This window comes from Ambystoma mexicanum, chromosome 11 (genome assembly GCF_040938575.1).
Source record: "Ambystoma mexicanum isolate Mex_15411 chromosome 11, UKY_AmexF1_1, whole genome shotgun sequence".
Taxonomy (NCBI): Eukaryota; Metazoa; Chordata; class Amphibia; order Caudata; family Ambystomatidae; genus Ambystoma; species Ambystoma mexicanum.
Window position 1 is genome coordinate 404525503 of NC_090934.1, and position 16330 is coordinate 404541832.

Genomic DNA, 16330 nt, shown 5'->3' on the forward strand with positions numbered 1-16330 from the left:
ACAAGGTTGGGTGGAGGATAGGTAACAGCTGTGGCTGCAGGTGCAGCAATCAGCACACCTGAGGCGTGTGCTCGTTAAGCAGCTTTAAAAGCCTCAGTCTTACTTCAGTCCAGCGCTGGTCATCGTTTGCAGTGTTCCTGTTGTGACTAGTCCCTTGTTCCTTGCCTTTGTACCTAGTTCCTAGTTCCTGTTTTCTTGTTCCTCCGCCCTGAATCTCGGATTCATGCGCTAATTGATTTCTGCTCCCTTTCTGTTTGCAGGCAGCATTTCTCAGTGCTTTCCCCTTTTAGATGCAGCCCAGTTTGTCTGTGTTCTATATTTCTTTGACTCTGTCCTTTGCTGCTGTAAACCCGTATGCCTTAGCCTTCCTCTTAGATTAGCTTCCTGTCTTTTCCTTGGAGGGGTAGGGAGAAGTTTGCATTGGTTATTTCGTTTTTCCCTGCTCCTGATCCTTACTTTCTATTGGAATCCATTCCATGTTTTCCATTGCACTTCTGCATTTATTTCCCATTTGATTATTAGGTGTGGTGTGCGGTTGTAGCTAGCTCCTGTGTGAATGCTTATGTTTTCCTCACTAATTTGTAATCACTATTCCAACTTAGGTATTTCGTTTTCCTCCCATTGCTGTTCTAGCCTTTCGGGGTCCCAGTTTCATCAACAGGATTCGTGGGCTATCTGACATTCAAGAGGTTTATCTTGTCCTCGTGAGTACAGTTCTTTAGTTCCCTTATTTAATACCATCAAGAGTGTTAGTTCACAGATCCTGTCATTGCTTGCCCTCCACGTGGGTTTAGCGCTGTCAGTACCTGTAACAGCAATTGGGGGTAAGGCGCTTGCCGACTTTCCTCGCGGTCAGGTGCTTACCCCACATCCCTTTTCATATATTGGTTTTGTTGTCACACTCTATTTGCACTCCTGGGTTCTAGCATACATGAGTCGTTGTTCCTGTGTGCACGTAGTTTAATTTGAAGCTCTTCACTGTGTGATTTAGTGCACATTTCCCTTGCCATATTCGCTGCCTTTGTACTCGCCTGACTAATCCTGACAGAATGACCAGCCCAAAATTCCCATTGAATATGGCAAGTTTAAGAAAGAAAGGCAGCAAGGCCTCTAACAAGTTTGTACAGAAAGCTTCCCCTACATTTACCTGTGACAATCAAATCACTAGTCCTGACTTAAATGAACTCCTTGTCACGAATGGGCATTTACGTGCAAAGTATTTTTCCCATAGGATGGCACATCCTACATTGCCTGATCCTAGTTCTATCTTTTGTTTTGATCCCGATTCTATGTCAGCGCAAGCCTTAGCCGCAGAAAACAACACACTGTTAGACTTATTATACAAGAGTACCTCTGTTGTTGAACCCCATGATTCCAGTTGTGCTTCACCTCAGATAGAACAGTTTCATGGTACAAACATAAAGAATGGAGGGGTTCCTTGCATAACTTCTGTTTTCTACCCTCAGTCTAAAGCATACTCCTTTGCACAGGTACATACTGTAGTCCCTAATGCCAAGAGGTCTAATGTCAATAGTTTGCTTAAGGGAAACACAGACCAAGTTGGTAAGAGAAACTATAAATCACAGAACCTGCAAGCAGTAGAGGACAATGTACAATCGGTGCACATCCAGATTGCTAGTGCAGGATCCAGCCCTGATGCCACTATGCCTCCCCCTGTGCCTACTGATAGTGATGTACAGTTAATGCAGGGCATGCTAAGAGCTAAGCTTGAGGAGTTAAGACAAGAATTAATTTCTTTACAAGAGGAGAATAAAACCTTGCACTCTTTACTGAATACACCTCAGACTTTATCTGTTGATGTTGAGGAAGTGAACACGGTTCAGCCCCTGAGTGCAGAGACTTTGGTAAACCATGATATTTGTCAATATGTTAGATCTATTGGGAGTGAAGGTCTTTCGTCTAGCACAGCGCTTAATCTGGGCACAGTTTCTAACAATTGTTCTGCTGTTTGTCAGGGATTGCAGTTAGCTGAAGATTTACAAGCCACTCCTTTACCTAAAATTTCCTGTTTAGCAGTTTGTCATAATTCTGAGCTAGCACACATACAAGCTTCTGATTTCCAAATACAATCCACAATGGTGGCATACACAGATTCAGTCACTACAGTAGACTTAGGCCCTGCTCTTGATACAGCTGCTGAGACTGAAGTAGATGTTAAAGCTGATGTGGAAAACGATGTTACCTCTGGGTTCACTCTTCCTTCTGCCAATTCTGATCAATACGAACAGTCAGAGACAGTACAGATTTCATGTTCTGATGGACTCATTCCACAGTATACAGAACCAAAAAACCAGCAGGCGATTCCTGAACTGTTGATTGTTAATCTGCCTCTTTCAGAAGCTAAAACAGAGGAATGGACAATTGACGAAATCCTGATTAACAGAGACTTTACTATGGTGATTCCACTGGTTGATTTTGACTTCTACAAAGAAAGAGATTCTGTGTCACCCACTAAAGAAAGGGACTGCAAGGGTACAGCTCAGTCTTTGGTTACTGGTGCCAAGGAGTCTACTGCCCTAAAGGTGCCCTCCATTCCTGAGCCACCAATGTGTCTGTCAACTTCTGAGACTTCTGTCTGTCCTCTTACAACCATTGACTCTTCTATGATCCAATCCACAGCCCTGCAGTCATCTTTGGCACACGTGTCTTCAACCAATGAACCGCTGCCATGTCTGCCATTTACTCAAGAGCCAGTCCCAAAGACCTGGACATGTTTGTATCCAGCAACCGAGATTGCTTCAGCTTGCATGCCTTCAGCTTCAAGGTTTCCCCTGGCCTGCCTGTCTTCAGCTACAGTGACTCATCCTGCAGATCATCCTTCAGCTTTAGAGCCTCCGGTAGTCCATCAAAAGTGCATGTCTTCAGTCCCGGAGTATACTGAGTATTTGCCTTCAGTTCATGAGACGCCTGTATCCTGCTTAGCCTCGCTGCCAATATCAGATGTATACCTGTCTACACCATCAGATCCTGCTGTATTTTCTTCTGCTCCAGCGATTCCTCCTGAATCCCAACCATTTACTGTCGATGAACGTCTAGCTTGCCTTTCTTTTGCTTCAGGAAGAGCACCAGAATGCCTGCCTTTTCCACAAGACGATTCTCCCAACTGCTTCACTTTAGCATCAGAGCCTCCAAAAAATGCAGCATCAGAGTTTGAGACTTTTGCCAGCTCCCACTTCAGAGTCATCAAGCTGGACCAAGTGGTGAGTCAGAACCACTCACCTGGGTGTGCACAGGGGGTGGTGCAGACCGGCGTATTACCTACAGGACTTGTGCAACAGAATTCCGCCAAGAAGCACCAGTTGGGTGCTAGTAGCCAAAGGAAGGGAATGACTGCTGCAGTTCAAAATGTGTCTGTTATTGCTCCTTCTGCGAGTGTGCCTGAAATACCAAGTACTGCGTCTATCACTCCTATCAGTATGCCAAACGTCCCTGCTGTTGTATCACACGTGCAACAAGGTGGTTACACGACTGTCACCAGGAGTACCAGCCTTGTACAACCCATTGGACTTTCAGGTCTCCAAGGTGTAGAACATGTGCAGTCAAACCTTAGTCACTTTCAACCACAAGCCTTTTCCCAGATGGATGACAGAAGAAAATCTGAACCTCTACCTCAGCCGCCACCTTCTCTAATGGCTGAACATAAACCTTTCCTGAAGCCAGCAATTTCCTCACCTCCCGCATGTCCACTCTCGGCAGACAGGCTAACAGGGCTTCTACCATTGTCTAAGGCATGTTGCACCAGCCTGCCTCCCTCCTCAAAGACTTATAAGGGTCCACTCCCAGTGACTGAGCTTCCTGGACCTTCCAACTCTGCTTCAGGTCCTGCAAGTCCTTCATGCCTTTCTTCGAACCATGAGTCTCTTCCTCACCAGAAGCCACCGTTTCCATCAGTACCACCTCCAAAGACAAAGCACTCCTATCATGGAAGTCCATCTGCCTTTGCCCACAGGCCACCATTTCCATCAGTGCCACCTCCAAAGAAAAAGCACTCCCATCATGGAAAGAAAATGTCACGTGCGGGTGGCGGGCACCCGAAGACGGCCGTAGGAGGGGGTATACTGTCACGACTTGCTCCCTTCGCTCCCGTTCCCACCACTTGGGGGCATGATTTGGGGTTTATTCCCTACTGGACCTTTCCTCCGAACCTTATGCTACAGTGCTGTGATGAATTGGGAGCGCTAAATCCCTATTATTCAAGCTACTTCCCTTCCGGATCCATTCCAGGTTTTTGGCAGCCAGCATGCTTCTTTAACCAAATGACTATGCTTCCCAGAATGCCTGGCCCACTGCTCCACCTCCACCCTTGCAGGACAAGGTTGGGTGGAGGATAGGTAACAGCTGTGGCTGCAGGTGCAGCAATCAGCACACCTGAGGCGTGTGCTCGTTAAGCAGGTTTAAAAGCCTCAGTCTTACTTCAGTCCAGCGCTGGTCATCGTTTGCAGTGTTCCTGTTGTGACTAGTCCCTTGTTCCTTGCCTTTGTACCTAGTTCCTAGTTCCTGTTTTCTTGTTCCTCCGTCCTGAATCTCGGATTCATGCGCTAATTGATTTCTGCTCCCTTTCTGTTTGCAGGCACCATTTCTCAGTGCTTTCCCCTTTTAGATGCAGCCCAGTTTGTCTGTGTTCTATATTTCTTTGACTCTGTCCTTTGCTGCTGTAAACCCGTATGCCTTAGCCTTCCTCTTAGATTAGCTTCCTGTCTTTTCCTTGGAGGGGTAGGGAGAAGTTTGCATTGGTTATGTCGTTTTTCCCTGCTCCTGATCCTTACTTTCTATTGGGATCCATTCCATGTTTTCCATTGCACTTCTGCATTTATTTCCCATTTGATTATTAGGTGTGGTGTGCGGTTGTAGCTAGCTCCTGTGTGAATGCTTATGTTTTCCTCACTAATTTGTAATCACTATTCCAACTTAGGTATTTCGTTTTCCTCCCATTGCTGTTCTAGCCTTTCGGGGTCCCAGTTTCATCAACAGGATTCGTGGGCTATCTGACATTCAAGAGGTTTATCTCGTCCTCGTGAGTACAGTTCTTTAGTTCCCTTATTTAATACCATCAAGAGTGTTAGTTCACAGATCCTGTCATTGCTTGCCCTCCACGTGGGTTTAGCGCTGTCAGTACCTGTAACAGCAATTGGGGGTAAGGCGCTTGCCGACTTTCCTCGCGGTCAGGTGCTTACCCCACATCCCTTTTCATATATTGGTTTTGTTGTCACACTCTATTTGCACTCCTGGGTTCTAGCATACATGAGTCGTTGTTCCTGTGTGCACGTAGTTTAATTTGAAGCTCTTCACTGTGTGATTTAGTGCACATTTCCCTTGCCATATTCGCTGCCTTTGTACTCGCCTGACTAATCCTGACACTTTCGTCGACCTTACTCAGGCATTCGATAAAGTTGACCGTTCGAGACTATGGCAGAAACTTACTCTATGGAAATGTCCACATGGTCTGCTTGGGCCAATCAAAGCACTCTATTCCGACACGTCTATGCGAGTCCTTTTAAACCAACAAGGGACTCTATCTGGGGAGATAACCACGACCAGAGGCGTCAAACAGGGCTGCCCTTTGGCTCCGGCTCTGTTCTGGATTTACTTAGGAGATTTCCAAGAATCCGAAAAATCAGTCAGAGCATTTCCACCGAAGCTTGGAGGAGACCAGATCAGCCGCCTGCTCTACGCGGACGACCTGATCCTTTTAGATCACACTCCTATAGGCCTCCAACGCCAACTCAATAATCTAAAACTGTACATGGCGGAAAATAACCTGGAAATCAATGAGGAGAAAACAAAAACGATGGTTATTGAAAAATCAAATAAGACAAAGGAAAAGATCCTCCTCCGTTTGGGCCCGGCTACAATCCAAAGAGTCACCAACTTCAAGTACTTAGGTGTCACACTAGACAGCTAGACGAAGGACAAAGAAATGCAAGAGGTACTTTACGAGAAAACAAAGAAATTAGCAACTCAGGGGAAGGCCATCGACACCAAATTTGGACGATATTCATCAATTCCAGCTAGAGATTTCTATAAGAAGAAGGTCATACCATCTTTAACTTACGGTGCTGATGCTATGCCCAACCTTCCCACATAGTTATGGCCTAAACTGGAAGCCACTTTCTGGAGAACAATCTTTGGCCTTCCAAAATCAACTCCTATCGCCCTGATAAGACGCAAACTTAGTCTTTCATCTTTGGAAACAACAGTAGCCTCAACTAGCATCTTACTATACAGGAAATATATCCTGAAAGACTCGCCATATGCCTACCGCCTGATAAATCAAGAAGTCCAACTGGGATCATGCAAAATGCTGCTGAGATGGAATCCAAGATCTTGACCCTTCTACAATCAGTAGAAAGCAGCAAGGACGACCTCATAACTAACCCAGTCAAAGTCATAAAACAAAAAAATTCGAGAGTTGGACTGGATAAAGACCATTGAAACAGCAAATAAATACAAACTAGTCAATCACCTGCCTTCCTTCTTTAAGAAGCTGAACACGGTGCAAACATATCTCAAATTGTTTCCATGCAGGTCGGCACAAACCTATTTCCTGAAAATTCGCCTGAACCTACTAGAAACAAACAAAGTTTTGGCTACTAGAGGCTTAACCCTAACAAACTGCTGTCGTATTTGCAAATCAACTACAGAAAAGGAAACGATTCGCCATCTCCTTCTCAATTGTCCAGCGACGTGAGACATCCGCCTCACCTACTTGAAAAATACCATTTCTAACTTTAGTCTGCAAGACGAGTAAAACTGTTGGTACAAACTGATAGGAGGTGACAAATCGAAATGGTTGTTGGCTACAGTGAACATCATGCAACACATCTTTAAAGTGATGCTTCCTCCAGAGGACCCGAAAATTGTACCAACTACACCAGAGACCTAATATCTCTTTTTTTCTACTCTTCTTTGCTCGTAGAATACCTTTTCTTTCCATCCATCTTTCGGCTGGAATTCATTCTATTTTGTTAAAAAATCTGAAGTGATTAAAAACAAATATAAAAAAAAAAAATAGGGTCAGGAAGTGTGTTCCTGTTAAAGCAGGACAGCCAGCTCTTGACCCCCAAAGCATGTTTACATGTATACATGTAAGTCAAATGTGTAGTCATTTTACTGTTAGGGTGTTATTAGAAATGAAATAAACAGGAAGGCCAGTGTGCATTATGGTTTATAGTGATAATTTTGAAAACAATAATGTCGAAAGTCATTATTTCGAAACAAAAATGTCGAAGAAAAAAATGTCGAATTTATTTTTCAATACGTTTATTTTCGAAATGGGGGGTTCCCCCCCCAACCCCCCATTTTTTTGTTTGTTTTTGTTTTACCCCCTTTTTTTACTCCCGGACCCCAAAATAAATATATAATTAAAAAAAACGTAATTCAACTTTTTTTTTTCGACATTTTTTTTTGGACATTTTTGTCATTCGACATTTTTTTCTCGAAATTATGACTGACCACCGTGCATTATGTACTTAGAAGGGTTGCATGTTTAAATCACTGTCATGTATTTTTGTCATATTTAAAAATGTGCATTCATTCTTATGTTCCCCCAAGTGCTCTATTATGCAGATTGGCAAGTTGCTTACGATGGTGCTTTCATTGATTATTTCGGTGCCAACTGAAGGTGTATGTCGTTCGTGGTGGACCTCCCCGAACCCCCACCGCCCCAGGCAGCTGTGTGATGCATACATTAGAATGAGGATGCTTCCAATTGCAAACTCCCAATAGGTGATTTTCTTGCAATGATCCTTCAGGATGTTAAGACACTTGGAAAGTACCAAAATTCCACACAAGTTCTGAAGCCAGATCAGACCACACTCAATGACGGAAATAGACAAAGTGCAAGGCAAAACCCAGCTTTATTAACATCCAGTTAAAGCAGCAACAGCATACAAGCATACAATATCGTTATGTCAGCGTGCTTATCAAAAACAACAGTTTTTATACACACTATTTGTCATACCTAATATCATACGGAAATCTTAACTACCAAGACCTACGGGTTACAGGGATTGGCTAAGGGGAATGACTGCATACACATTCTAAAGAGGTTAAACATCTGAGTGGGTAACAACAATATGATGGCTCTTCCTGAGACCACATCTAAATTGATAATGGTGAAATACATTATCTCTACAATACACTATTGGTAGTCATAATACATACTGGGCAGCCTAACATTGGGGGTTTTGATTGGTTAGCTTTCTACTGACCAGCCTTGGACAACTGACAGGTCATCAAGAAATGAGGAGTAGTGGGAGAGGCCCATGGGCTGCTTTCCCTTCAATTAAAGAAAATACTATCCCCTTTTCCTAAGCCATGAGCAGGGGTGATTTCTTTGTACTCAACCTTGTGTGGTGCTTCGTGTCTGGGAATACACGTGAGGAGTGAGGCAGGTGTTGTATCTGTGTTTGTTACTAATGAATAGACAGTGTTTTTCAATTATGGGTCACATGTGATAAGACCATGTTTGGAATTATTTCACCCTGCATTTAGTGGGATTTCAGCTATCTTATTGTGAATGTTTGTAGTATCCTGGGCCATGTAATAAGACAAGGAGCAGGAACCAGAAGGACCCAGATAAGTTATAAATAGAAACATGATGCTTTATTCTTCATTCTTCATAGTTACAGCTTAGCAGTATAGAGGTGGGAGAGAAGGTAGCATGCATCCACTCTGGTCCATGTCTGTGGCCAGATGTGTTGCCCACATAGAAATCTAGAGCTTTGAGTGTCAGTATATTAAATATTCACTGGAGGTGAGATGCAAATGTGAGAGCATCCAGGTTAGATGTCGTTACATGGGTCGCGATTGAATTGGAGTGGCCATGTATGGAGTAAATTGAGATGCATACACGGGGGAGCATCCAATTTTGTTGCGTTACGAGTCGTGTGTTTCATCAGAGCGACCTATCTAGATGAACAGCAGAGTTGGGGTTGGTGTGGCCAAATCGATTAGTATATGTTGGATTAGAATTCTATTATTTAAAAGGGGGATTAGAGTTCCTATTTGGTGCACAAGGTACTACCAGTGTAATTGATGTGTATTAGTGTCGTTTATGTGGTGACATGTGTTACATGTTGCAGTTCGTAACGCTGGTAAGAATTATTAGAAATCCCAACTTGTTTTTACATTCTTTTAAACATTCAGTTAATGTTTGTGCAAGAATTTGTTCCATTATTTTGTGCTTGTATGAATTTTGCACAGTACGCTTGTGGGCCTCACACAGGGTCTCTGTATCTTCGCACAATGTCTGTGTGGTTGTGCACATTTGTTTTTGTGTGTTTTTTGTTTTGTAAATTACTTTTCTATTCACTTCATTCTTTTGTATGTGTTCATGTGAGAGAAGGGATGAAGTGTAGATTGTCTTAGGATGTTGTGGTGTTTAGTTTAGATGGATGCATAGGACATTGTTTTGTCCAGTGAGTTTTGCCCCGGTGATGGGGTTAGGCTAGTCAGGTGTGGCAGACTTTTGGCCAGGGAGTGGCAGTACCTTGCAGAAGGAGTTTCAGTTCATTTGTGATGGTTGAGTTTGTTGGTCTGTTTATTTGCCTTGTGCGGCAAGCTTGTGCTCGGCAGTGGCAGTACAGAGACCCTGGTGTGGTAGTCCATGGTAGGAGGAGTTTAGTTGTGCTATGGTTGTCGTCCTGGCTTGTGAAGGAGTGTCCTTCACAAATGTTTTTTTTTAGGGAAGGAGATGTGTAGTGACTAGAGTGTATGAGTCTTGAGTGTTTGTAGTCAGAGGCCTGTGAGAATGCTGTGAGGTATGTGGAACCCGGGACACTTGGAGTTTCCAGGAATGTCAGTTAAGGACTTGGAGATGAGACAGGGACCAGAGTGGATGCATGCTACTTTCTCTCTCACGTCTATACTGATAAGCTGTAACTTGAAGAATAAAGCATCCTGTTTCTATTTATAATATACCTGGGTCAGTCTGGTTCCTGCTCCTTGTCTTATTACCTAGCCCAGGACACTACAGTTTGCTATCAGCTTTCTCCAACTCACCGGCTGTGCTGAACCCGTTGACTTGTCTTGATTTTGGAGTCAAGAGCGGTACCACGGTAGCCTGCATGCCTCCCTGCCTGTGCTATCAATGCGGGAGGCCCCCGTGCACCGTTGGCATCTGTTACTCCACACGTCCGCTATAAATCCTGGTCTTATGTTTCCTTTTTTGGAGGCTTCGCGGATCATGGGTTGAAAAGGGCAAGGGCACTTCCCTCCTTGCCGTTCTTTCAGCTTTTACCGCCTTTCTTCTCCGTTTAAACTGCTGTCCTGGAATAGCTGCTTTCTCGTGCAGTTGGCCTTGCTCGTAGTGGTGTGCTCTTGTGCTCTGCCTTTTATCCCTGTGTGGCAGGTGAAGGGCCATCAAGTGTGTGTTTGTGTGTGGTTATTGTCAATTGCCTGACTCTGCCTGACCCTTATGTTGGGGCATGTCAGGTAAATGGCTCTGGTGTTAGTTCGTTGTCTGTCACAATGTAAGACATTGTTTGTGCCAGAAAGCGGGGGTGGGGGTAGAGCTTCTAAATATCCTAACGGGTAGGATGGGCAAATGGTGTTACAAGGAAGGGGTACCACGTCTCAACCGTCTGTGTCTCGCCTCCACTCCCAAAAACCGCTCATACAGGTGATCCCCCCACACTGATTCACCCCTAGGAACTGGATCCAATAGCGAAGGCTGTGTCCTGACACCTTAGGGTTTCTCACATCCCATACAGCATTACTTGATGATGACCTAAAAAGATGCCCACCTAGGGCTACAGACTCAGTCAAGATAATCTGCTGGGCCAGGGAGCTGCATTTCCACCAATGTCGAATGTTTCTGGAGCCGAGATGGAGACAATCACAGGTTAATGGTTGTTGGACCCAGACTGCAGCTCTTAATGAATACATTGCAAGCAGTCTCAGTGGGGATGAAGTGAGATGCGGATACACTCAACAGTGTGTGAGCCGAACAGCACTGGTAGCAGATGGTGCACACAGTTTGTGTTGTTGGGGAGATGATGGCACAGATCCTTCTTTGCTCTACCCAGGATTAAGCTTTGTAGTTGGGGTTGCAGAATCACTTGCAGCATGTCTCGGTGCATGTACTCTCACTTGTTCGTTGTCTGGCTCAGCATACTGACCAAGTACAGAATATCTTTCAAAGTTTGCTGTGCCTGCTGGGTCAAGGGAAGGGATCACTGGTCATTTCCCTGTGTTGGGCAGAAGTCAAATGTCCCAAATATCAGTTCTTTGGAGATTGCAGCAGCCAGCATAGATTCCTCATGATTAATCTTCGGTTGGGCACTTCTTCTATGCTTCAATTCTCATGCACCAGGCCCGAGAGGGTACGGATGCAGACCCTCTGGTTAAATAGGAAATTGGGGTTTGGGAGGGAAACTCTGCTTCCAATTACTGTTTTCATGAAAACCTCTGGTGCCCTTCCAATTAGTGGAGAGCTGATTTTTTTTTATTCAATCCTTTTCAGTGGCTACTTTCCTAACTTTGTGTCACCAATGGATTATGTCCTTGAATCCTGTTAGGAAAGACTTCCCTTTATAGTAAATTTCCTTCCATTTCTATGGACCCCCAATCTTTTTGCTTTTCATTTTTGAATCTGAACTTTATACTGTGCAGTGAAGCCTTCTGCTTCCCTGCACTGGCTATCGTTCATTGTTATGGGGAAACTGACACATCCTTCAGGCTGTTAGTACTAGAAACATTGCTTCTCTTAGTCTTGTTACTTTGTTGCCACTTTTTCAGTAAGTGTATCATTGCGCAAAGTACCTAACAGTAGCTCGCAATGGTTCTATTGTGTTTTATGGCCCTAGACACAAGGATGTTTTGGCAACTGTACAATGTGCCTTGGAACAGACTGGTGGCAGCAGTAGCTTTTTCTTTCATTTGTATAACTTTTTTCCTGAGCCATACCGTGTTTACAGGGTTTGGCTCATGACTGTGGCTAGTGTCCCACATGGCCATGCTACGAGGTCTTTTGTCTGTTACCGTTCCCATTTTGTCTCTTGACCTCCCCCCCTGGCCTTTCAGGCCTGGTACCTCTTTATTTGGGCATGAAGTTGCCCGTGAATGATGCTTCTTTCGCGGATCCGGGCAGGTCACATATGTAGGCACCCAGGAAGTGGGCTGGGACTGTTGTGTCCCAATCCACATTACTGGTATCTGGTGTGCATAAGAGCATAAATACCCCATTGGTCCTTGATTGGACCACTGCTGGTGTGCATGCATGAGGCATATCCTCTCATTGGTGGGCAGAGTTCGAGCACTCATCTGACCATGAATATGAGGAGGGGTCCGGCATTCATTCCAGCCGAGATCAGAGAGACCAGCAACAGAAACAGATTCAAATGGATCTGTAGAAGGAACTAAGTATCATGAAGAGCCGAACAGAACCAAGGACGGTCCTGAGACACAATGGAGAGGATAGGCACCCTAATCCTGTTTTTGTCCCGGCTGAGCCATGCGTTGCGCTTGATCCCAGAAGACCTGTGAAGGTGCTTACATTTCTTGGAGTAGCGGGACAAATTCCTCTTGATGCTTCCTGGTAACCCTGCAAGTAAGCCCCTTCGGAAGTGTTCCTGGGCCATCCAATGGACTGACCAACTGAATCCTTGGTTACCGCACAGAAGCATTGCCGTTTCGAGCCAAGACTTTGGGAGATCCGAGCTTATCGTACAAAGCACCCTTCACTGAACTTCTTTGTCCCGGCAATTTTGGATCGCGAGATAGGAGGCTGCATTGTACCGTGAGAGTTGTGTATCCCTGCGTCACTGTGTGACAGTGACGGTCGCTGATGTTGGTTTTCCTACGTTCCTTCCAGTGCCCTGAGGCCTGCTGCATCAGTGATTTCTTTCTTCTTCATCTGAAACAAGAGTAGCAGCTCCTGTCCCATACTGGACCTGTGGCGGCACCTGTGCATCTGGAAGCGAACCGAAGGGGAAAATGTAACCTCTGCTGACCACTTCTAGACCTGCCAAGTTTGTCTAAAACTGAGCTAAGGGCAGTGACTAGTGGAGCCACTTACTAGTGGCCCTTTGTTCATCCAAATACATTTACGCATTGAAGGTTATTTTGCCTTTCCTTTCAGCTTGGTAGTATTCACTCCCTAAAGCCCTCCGAAAGTCGGGAACATCTTTGTTTGCCATAGCAGAGCGTATCCTAACTTTTGGAACCTGTTTCACCCCTTCAGAATTCTTACCCAAACTTTTTCCTGCATCCTAAGATGTACTTTGTGATCTTTACGCATGACCAGGCACTTTTACGTGCGCACCGAATATTGAGCACAAGGATCCATTCATCTTAGGGCTGGATTTATAAAGTTTGAGTTTTCGTCTCTGAATGTTGCCAGTGCTGTAAAATTATTTGCTCTATTCCTTTGCAGGTATTTGTGGAGTTACTAACTTTCTTGCACTGACTGCAGTGATTGTATTTGTTACATAGTGTGTTGCTTGTGTGGTATTTTATTGTTGCATTTCATGATTCATTGGTGTTATTGTTGGGCCTATAATAAATAGTATATACTTTCTTATACTACTGTCTAAATGTAATTCTTGGTGTTTCACTGTGGCGAGAGGCAGATAAATACGTCATTCATGTTGTCGGCCCCTCCCCCGCCTCTATATTGTAAGTGCGAGAAGAGTATGTCATTCATAGTATCTGCCCCCCCCTCAGCCTCTATAACGTAAATATGAGAAACGCTGTGCACTTAGGCAACCATACTGACCTTATTCTGGAACAATAGAAGAAATAAATCTGCAAAATCAAGAAGAAATGAACATGCTGTAACTGAAGATGATGAAAGCAAATGACCTCACTGCTGAACTGACACACGAAGATACAATAGACATGAAACATATATATACTCATCATTGAGAAACACGGACACTAGGTCAAATGTGCAAGATGAAGAATATTATGTGCACCATATAGACATGAAGAATAAAGCATAGCCAATGTACCAGCTGAAACACAACACGCACGATATACGTATATGAGAGGAAAAAGATTGGGGTACAGTTGCTTGGAAGTGCGCTGAGACACAAAGCTAGATTTTTTAACATCATTTAATAAGCAGATGTTGGGATGGGCCTTTAAACACCCTAACCACAAAAAGGGCCAGCACTTAAGCGAGTACACGGTTGTGCATAAACAAGTTTACTGTACAAAAGCTCTGTAGAGTGGTTAGATGATGTTGCAGGACCAAGTCTCAACAATACAACATTGGTTGGCATCTTATATACCTTTTGCAACAATTTAAAATACTCTCAGATACTTTATTACAACCCAACTATCATCTTCAGATCATTTTCAAAACAAACCTCTTCTTGGGATTTGTTGTAGTAGGTCATGACGTTGGTGCATGGTTAAACATTAGTATGGAAAACATAATTCATTGCTAGCAGTAACTGGTCTAAGGCCTTTAACATAGTCCTGCTGACATATTTTGGCAAATAGAGGAAGGTCTGTACAAACAGGATTTTCTTTGAACTACAGATTGCAATCTCCATTCCACAGACTCCTGGAGCCTTAAACAAGACCTTCTAACTTATTCGGCCACATACAACATCTGATGACCTGGGAAAACATTTAACCATCGGACCCTGGCCTCAGGCCTCATGTTTATTACCACCAAACAAATGACTAACCCCCTCTAAAGATTTCAATACAAAGGGCAAGATAACATCTGTCCCCTTGCAAGGACGGTAAACCTTGCCTTGTTCGTATGATCTTACAAGTTAACTAATTCTCTTTTCTGCCATGAATATCCCTGCTACTTAGAATGCATGTGTAACAACTAACCGTGAAGAAAAGCACCCCATTGTGTGGATTTGTGTTTGTGTTGTATTTGCAGTTTTAATAATGTATCTTTCTGAAACATTTGTGTATGAGTGCAATAGAAATAAAATATCAATATCAATATATCAATATCAATCATACAAGAAGATCTAACATGTATGCATTCTAAATAATTGTAACACTAGAAATAACATATAATTAACTCCATTCAATTTATATGGATTTGCAACACTGGGCCTCATTACAATTGTGCCGGTCCAGAAACAACGGTGCGGCTAAGCCTACAACACTGTTGTGTCCGGACCGGCATACTACAACTCTGCGGGCAGGTGCCATCCCGCCCACCATGGTCAGACCTGTCGGGCGGGACGGCACCTGCCTGCAGAGTTTTCACGGGAGCACCAGTACCATTGTTAATGGTGCCAGTGTTCCCGTGTCCCATTGGGAATCGGGACAAACATAATTACTGGCGCTTGACTTCCCGCTGTAACGTCACTTTTTGCTACCCGTCAGAAAATCCTAACAAGAGCAGGCATTGGGCAACCCACCCAGGGGTAGGAAAAAGTGACGGCTAGGAAAATCTGACAGCCCGACCTGTAATTTCTTCTAACCCGTCAGAAAATCCTACCGACAGCCGGCATTGGGCAACCCACCCAGGGGTAGGAAAAAGTGACAGGGTAGGAAAATCTGACAGCCTGACCTGTAATTCTTTCCTACCCGTCAGAAAATCCTACCGACAGCAGGCATTGGCCAACCCACCCAGGGGTAGGAAAAAGTGACGGGGTAGGAAAGTCTGACAGCCTAACCTGTCATTTTTGCTACCCGTCAGAAAATCCTACCGAGAGCAGGCATTGGACAACCCGCCCAGGGGTTGGAAAAAGTGACTGGGTAGGAAAATCTGACAGCCTGACCTGTCATTTTTTTCTGCCTGTCAGAAAATCCTACCGCGAGCAGGCATTTGCCCTGTACCAGGAAAGTGGGGTAAGTGGAGTAAGAGGTTATGGAAACAATTCCTCTTTTTTCAGTTTGATGACATACCCAAGTGGATTAAAACCTCTCCCGATGCAAGATACTCACGGAGGGCAGTGGAGGTTGTGTGCCAAGGGGGCAATGTTCAAGGCGCTTTAGGAATTAGCAGCCTATAGAGAGATGGGTGTATTGCTTAAAGAGTCAGGGACTGAGAGCCTGTGAGTTCCCGACAGTATACTGTTACAAGTGGGTGGCAGCCCAAACACTGATGTGCTTTCTTCAAAGAGGCATTTCATTTGCAGGTAATTTCTCAATGGGAGCGGGCATGTTAATGGCAAAATGAGGAAAGCAGATTATTGTGTAAATATAGACTGGGGTGTGAGAAAATCGCCCCTCCAACAAAAGGGCCCAGCCTCTCTGACTTTCGATCCTGATGAAATCCCCGGCCCAGCCCAGATCCCCCATGAAAGAGGGTCTTGTGGAACGCCATGCGCCCCCTCCCTTCTCCCTGACATCAGCATGCTTTGCCCTGCCCACCTCATGTTACTGC

General features: G+C 44.5%; 1 protein-coding gene across 2 annotated transcripts in view; it reads right to left on the bottom strand.

Annotated features, from left to right (window-relative positions):
• Positions 1-16330, bottom strand: part of CSTPP1 (centriolar satellite-associated tubulin polyglutamylase complex regulator 1) — a 1657587-nt gene that overhangs the window by 1439018 nt on the left and 202239 nt on the right. Inside the window, exon 3 of one of the 2 annotated variants that reach the window (XM_069623189.1) lies at positions 13739-13767. The exons of the other annotated variant lie outside the window; for it this stretch is intronic. The gene's annotated coding sequence lies outside the window, so the exon portion shown is untranslated. The remainder of the gene's footprint in view (positions 1-13738; positions 13768-16330) is intronic. 2 annotated transcript variants of the gene reach the window in all.